The sequence below is a fragment of the Nesoenas mayeri genome, assembly GCF_963082525.1.
Source record: "Nesoenas mayeri genome assembly, chromosome: 3".
Lineage (NCBI taxonomy): Eukaryota > Metazoa > Chordata > Aves > Columbiformes > Columbidae > Nesoenas > Nesoenas mayeri.
In genome coordinates this window covers 75,921,132-75,928,670 of record NC_137544.1, presented here as the reverse complement: position 1 = coordinate 75,928,670, position 7,539 = coordinate 75,921,132, and positions in this window count along the sequence as shown.

Here is a 7,539-nt window from a genome sequence, read left to right as displayed (position 1 = left end):
ATTTTTCTTTGTGTGTGGAGTTTTTTCTTTCTGTTAAATTGCATATCCATGGAGGATTTGGGGGCACTCAGCCAGTCAATCCAATTTGGAGTTGGATGGTGGTTGTAGTGGGCTAAATCCCTTATCTGTCCCCTTCAGCTGTTTTACTTTTCTGCTATTGATGGAAACATAAAATTAAAAGTGGAATCAACTCAGAGGCAAGAGCCCAGCAAGAGACTTAGGAGGGAAAAGTTGAGGAGGGGGATTCTGACTAATCTCTCTGCAGCTGGGATGATGTGCTGACAGATTTGGTTTTAAATGTGCATGCAGCAGATTGGGTATTTCACAGATCTTGCCATTTCAGTTATCTTTGTGGGTATCAAAGCAAGTATAAGAAGAAAACCAAAATCTGATTGGTAATGGTTGCAAACCTCTCTGTTGTGCTTCTGCTTGGGGGCTGGCATTAGGCAATGCACACTCATAGATAAAATGTCTCATGTAAGGGCTTCTCCCCAGGGAGGATCCTCAGCCTCTTGTATCACTGCCATGTGAAAAAGAAAATGCCATGGTCAGCATTGTACCCCATCGCTGGCTGCTCCTGCTTCTCTTGAATGAAGGTTTTTTGCCATGGCCAGTATGGAAGACTGACGGGATAAAACCCACCTCTTTGTGTAGTAATCATGTTCTCCAGAATGGTTCCCTCTTGTCCATGGGGGAGACAAAGGTGCACCTGGGGCTGGGCTCAGTGTGAGGTGGGGAACGAGCAGAGTATGGGAAGCGGGGGGTATCTGTTTGTGAGATGAGAAGGGCAGAAAACCTGCAATGGGTGTCAGGAGGGGAGGGTGAAGAGACTTTACATGCAACAAGGAGAGAATGAAGTGAAGGGTAGTAAAGGAAAACAGCATAAGGAAGAGGGAAGCAGAATCTCTGTGCTTATTTAATAGTATTAAAAGACACTATCATAGATGAAAAGAAAATGTAGCAAAGGGAAAGAGATAAAGGCAGAAGTAAGTTTTTTTCAAATCAGAAAATGTAGTGCTATATACAGCAACAAAATACAGTGCTGGTGTGAAGGCAATTGATTTGGCTGGCTTCCGTCTCCTCCCTCCTGCTGGGCAGCTCAGAGAGCTGTGGGAGAGAGGGCCACATCAAACTCAGGTAGGCGAGGCGTTGAGCTGATAAAAAAAAAAGGTATATAAAGCTTGGTATCTTGTGGACTTGCCTCCCCACTTGATTGATGCTGATGTCTCAGGTCACAGATGTTGCTCTTTGGATCTGGTACAAATTCCCAGTGGTACTGCCAGGGGACACTCCTCCCCGCCCCTGTTCTTGTGCAGGCACGGGCATCTCCGAATTGAAATACCGATGCTGAAACCAAACCATCCTTGGCTGGATTAATTCTTGTGGCTGTGTGAATGCTACCGTGAGGGCAGGAGAGGGGATGAGAATGGGTGACTAGGGCTGGTGGCAGAAAGGACCCCCTTTACCAGCAATGTCAGAGATTTATGCCAGATTACAGTGCTTGTCTCCTCACCAACTGGCAGGACATGAATGCCCATGCTCATAAGAGGCCTCTGGTGCATAACAATGGAGCAGTTTTTGTTTACTTAACAGAAACCAAGCTAAAATGAGAAGGGGAAGCCTAAGGCAACCCCCTGCAACCTGTCAATCCAGGTTTCACTCACAATTATCATCTCCTTCATTTCTCCCAAGTGATGCTGCTTTCTTGGCTCCTACCCTTTGTTTATTCCATGCAGCTTCCATACCTCTTGATTTTCAATGCTTCTGGGCAACATTACAATAAACAGAGGAGGTTTTGGTCAGACCCACTAGAACTCTATGTAAATTTTGTCCTAGTAGCTACAGACAAGGCAGATTTCACAGGTCTCCTGGTCTTTCAAATACATGTTCAGGGTACGGTTTCTGGAGACCTTATGGGAGATTCTGATCTCGAGCTACCTGCAGAATAGAGAAGGAAAGCCCATCTCTTAAGGTATTTACAGATCCTTTATGGCTCAGGGACATTTCCTCACTAGTTGTCTTTTGCTAAATAACAGTAGCACTTTTTTATCTTCTCTTATGTACAGCAAAGCTGTAGCAAATTTACTTAGGCCTCCCTTCTAGATAAAAGACCTTTCTGTGTGAGTCAAAATGGATCAGGTCCCTAGCCCAGTTCACAGAATACTGCCTGCCCTTTCAAGGAGAAAATTTCACCACCCCCTTTAAGTACTTATTTTCTTTACATGTGGAGAGATTGCCACACGGTGGCAATTTACCTCCACTTTACAACTGTATATACAAGTACCTAACCCAGCCTAGCTTCTTTTCCAACTGTGCTTTTTTCAGCCCACCTTGTGCTTTTAGGAAACACTGGTACCTCAATGTTGATCACTTGCTCTTCCTTTTGTCAGAGGTGTTTGTCCCTCTTCTGTTTTCCCTCCCCCCAGTGCACAGGATGCCATTACTTTTTCCTACCTCCTTCTAGTCTTCCTGCCAAAAGGGAATATTTGGACAAGTTTGGATTTTATATAATCCTTGGCTAGTTTTTTAAAAAGCCAGATAAGCTTCTTTCCCTTACAGGCATGAGCGGGATGACCATGGGGACAGCTGGGGAGAGCAGGCAACTGAGGCAGGAGGGGAGCAGAGGGTTAAGGCAGACCACGAGTCTGTGCTCAGGACAGATTCCTACCACCCTCTCCTCTATAATAACCACACTGTGAAGATTCTGACCATGATCCCATCATCAATGGTGTTCTGAAATGGGTCCAAAGGAGGGCACAACTTCCTGCTCTCCTTTCGAGCAGCTGCTCAGGGTCCAGCGCCTCTCAAAAGCGCAAGCACCCATCTGAGGATGCTGCCTGCAGGTTGAACTGCAGCAGTGAAGGAAATGATCTCACTCCACTGCAGGAACAGCGATGAAGAGAGGGCTCCTCGCACAGCAGAAAAGCCAAGATGTCCTTGGAGTAATTCCAGGGGCTTGCAGGCCAAGGTAGTTTTACAACATCACAGACATGAGTTCTTATTTCTCAAAGAGTCCTGATTATAGGTTAGTGCCTTTTTTGCTTTCTTTTCAGTCCAAATTCATTAAGAAGTATTGAAACCAACCTCTTGATGAAATTTGTCCGTGCCAACCTACCACTTTTTGTTGGCATATATGTTTAAAGCAGTATTTTCCTCTGTATCGAATTTCATTCATAGACCGCTGAAACAGATTTAGAAGTGTGAGTATTTGTCAAACAATGTTTAGAGTCGAGCATCATTTTTTGCCATTTAACCATCATAACAAGTATATACTGAGCAGACAGTCTGGATAAAATTCCATTGTATAGAATTGTCCTCTGTTGTGAATTATATTTTTTATGGCTGATTTATTCCTCTGACAGAGGAAATTCAATATGTAGCTGCATTTCTATTACAGATACAGTCTCTGCTACTCAACAGATAAGCTTTTTATCAGCAGCCATGCTTCTGTGGCACTCTTCTGGGCTCCTGCCAAGCCCTGCCTTCGTTCCTTTCATGAACAGATCAATGTGCAAACATTTTAAAACCCTAAGTAACAGAATAGCTACTTGAATGCATGCTCAAAAAAAAACCCAGAAGGAAACCAATTTCAAAACTGTTACACCTACATAATGTACCTAATGTAAATCTACAAAACAAAGAAAGGAAGGTGTAGCACATAGCTACCATTTCCAAAGCTGCCCTGCCCCGCAGACCATATACATCAGCTTTTCCTCTGAGCCATGGTGAAAGCCTACCCCCCCATGCCTCTTGTCCACATTACCCCTCACACACAACATGCAACACCAGCATCAACTGGAGCTGGTAATGTTGGGAAGAAGAGTCTTGGTAAAGAACATGATGAAGAACAAGCAAAGAGGAGAGATTAGAGTGTGGTCTGTTGTTTGTCATGCATCAGAGCAATGCCAAAGGCGGCGTGGGGGGGGGGAGTGTAACAAACCACACAGCCACTGGTTACTACTCCACCCTAAAATTCAGAAATGACCAGCCACTGCAGCTGTGTTGGCCACATTGGTTGCTGAGGGCATCCTCCACTGATATTAAGCACCCTGCATTTATAACGAGGCAGCAAAGCTCTTCACCTTACAATGCCACACAAGCTGCTGGCATTAGCCCAGCTGCATTTTGTCTTCTCTGCTCTTTTGAACTCTCTCTCTGTCCTTCTTTTTGCAATGGAACAAGCCTCTGTAGAGATAAGATCCCTTTTTACTCTGTTACCCTTCAAACCACAGGATGTGTGCTTGGAGTGATGTCCATTAGCAGGAGCAATGCTGGAATACTGGAATCAGAAAGCTCTCCATGGGGAAATAGCAGTGGTAAAAGAAAACTGAAGAAAGTGATGGGACCTGGGTAGACAGCTATTGAAGGAAAAAAATGAGAAAAGAAAGATCGAAAACTAATTGGAAAGGGATTAACGTGTAAGGGCAATATAAAATATAAAAAGGTACAAGAAAAGGAACAGAAAAACACCCCTCCCCCCCAAAAAAAAAACTAAAAAAAAAGATTAATCAAATCTCCTTACTGAGGGGTTGGAGGAGTTGTACTGCAACCTGCTTTATCTTTTTTTTTTCCTCATATAAATTTATAAATAAACTTCATTAGCTTTTTTCCTGTCAGGGGGGGACATAAAAGATGCTAATATGTTCTTACAGAGGGTAAATAGTTTAAGGGGATGATTCTAGTGATACTGAAGTATTAAAATAAAGATCAAAGCCAAGACTTCCAGAATAGGGTTTCTAGGTTATCCATACACTGTTATAGCTCTAACAGATTAAAGACTCATTTGAACATAAAAAGACGAAAAATCATAGTGATCATCTCCATTATAAAACTGGCTTGATTACAAAACATAGTAAAGTCCTGATTCTATCAGGCTCAGTGCTTTATGATTATCTCCATTAAAATCAGTGGGATCAACTTAGGTGTGATCTGCTCCTCAGCAAGTGTCACAGTGTCCAAAGTCAGTCTGCTCAAGTTCAGTGTCATTTTTCAACGCTTAGATCATTTTATGTTCTGGCCTCTGGAGCAGTAAGGATGACAGCGGTGTTTTGACAGTTGACCTCCACCATCATCAGTGCACTTACAGTTATATAGATAAATATTTGTCATAAGGAGGAAAATCTGTGCTCTGCAACCTAAACCCATCAGAGCATTGAGTATTGCTACAGTAGGTGCTAGTTCCACCAGAACTATGTGGTGCCATGGGGATGAAGGTTTCTCCATTCAAACTCTACAATTCCTGGGAAACAAGAGGTGTTCTGGTATCAGTGGGATAGTAAATGGGGGCACTGGACCACATAGCTCTCCCTGCTCCCAAACACTGGGCATAAATGTTTCAGACAAACTTCGAAAGCAGATGAAAAAAGACCCTGAATGAAGTAAAAGTCACACCACAGTACAGAGAAGACGACATCCCTTTTGGATCTGTGTTTCAAATGTCATCTTATGGCAATATGCCCTCAGGCCAAGTCAGGTTTGTGGAGAGGAGGAGGAAAGTTCAGTTTGAAAGAGAGTGGTTGTACTTCAGAGATGGTTTTCTTCTTGCCATTCCCCTCTGTAGTCAAGCACAAACAATTGTAGGATTTGAAATAAACTGTAGAGTAGCATTTGAAATAGAAATTCAGTATATTAGAACTCTGGAAGTTGGAAGCCCTGGCTAGAAAGCATTTGTGAAGGGGAGCTTGACAGGTTTGGTATTGCTACCTTTATATTTCCACCACTTCCTGACTGATATACCCAGTTTTGCTCAGATGTCTCAGACCTGATGCTACCATTACACCTGCTATGATCATTGGCACCTTACACACAGGATGCGTAAAGAAAGAAAGCAAAAGTCCAGTAAAAAGCTACCATGCCTTCCTAATTACCTTTAGGATTATGGCTTCCAACATAGGCATGAAATTTTTGACTTGGATTCACCTATAGGTCTGCAAGGAATGTTTAGTATACACCCACTCCCACTGCTGGCAGACGGTAGCGCAGAGAACAGAGACTATGAAGATCACAGCATTCCACTCACAGCTTTCCCTTGCACAGTAGTAGCATAAGGTAACTGCGAAATCAGTGGTGTTTCAGAATGTTTCTTGCACTGCTGAGGTTTCTGGCTGGAGGTAGCCAGTCAGTCAGTCAATCAACTCTCAATCTTGGCACAGAGGTCACATAAAAGAAAAAGATACCTAGCCAGAAGAAAAGCAGGTTTATATGGGTCAGCTCTGTTTATTTTGTGCACCAGAGGACAAACCTGACCCTTTCCCCCTTGAGCTGGGGAACTACAAAGCTTTAAACCCCTCAGGACTTTTTTTCCCCTCAGCTTGTCATGAGAATCACTAGGCAAGATACAAGAAGGAAAACAGTAGAGAGGAAAGACTTAAAAAAAAAAAATAGGAACCTTTAATATATTCCTACTCTCTACCCCCATTCCTCCTTTTCTATGCTTCAACAGTTTTAATAATCTGGCAAAAGCAAAACCTGAAACTAGAAAATCCTTTCTTATCAAGTGTCACAAAATGCTCATAGCGTACTAAACAACATTATGATTAGAGCTGATGCATTTAATATGTTCTGGGTTCGTTTTTTGGGTGTTTCTTTTTTTTTTTTTTTTTTTTTTTTTTCCACTTGATGCCAGTTAGTTCTGCGTTTTAAAATAGCTGCTCTGAAACAACAAGGCTGCATTTTAAACCAAACAAAAAATTAGGATCTGCTTATGGAACTGAAGTTATTACAGAAGTGGCTTTTAAACAAGACAGATGAATAAAATAATAATAATGATAATAAAGCAGTGAAATCACTTTTGTATGTAATCTCTTCACTACAAAAACAAACCACTGTTACATTCAGCTAAGCATATGTAAACAAAACAGATGGGGGAATTCCCACTGCTGGTTTCTTTCTTCTAAGGATGGTTATTTTCAGTTCATAAACTCTCAGCTGTCATCCGTGATTTATCTTCGCAGCACATTTCTGTTGGGGTTACACAGCTAGAGCTTGGGCGATACGGCACGTCTCCCCACTCGCTACACTCTCCCGCCCCTTCCAGCCACAGCGTTTGTAACCAGGGTTCGCGTTTCTCTCTTAACCCCTTTTTCATTCTTCCCTCTAACAGACCCTGACGTTTAGGGCATATCGGTTGTGCTCCAGCATGGTGACATCCGTGTGAAGGAGAGGCACCCTCTTAGTTTGTTGGCAAGCGTCCTCCTTTCTCCTTTCCGCGGGGAGTGGAGAAAGGGCTACTAGGGATAACAAAACCCCGCCTGCGTTCAGCTCGCTACCCAAACAATGGCTTTATTTAAACATATAAAGATATCGTTGGATAGAGATCCTTTAAAAAATGTTTTCGCTGTCCCCAGCCGTAGAGAGAGCGATCACTTATTTGCTGGAAAGGGCTCCTCCCGCCTCTTCCTACTCCTGCCCTCCCTCCTCCCCCCGCCTCCCTTCCCCATATATTATTACTCTATGCCTCCAACGCCAGAAAAGCCTCACGGCGGTTCCCGCCCGAGCCGCGGCCGGGACTGAGCCCCTCGCCCGCCCCAAGCAGCTCCA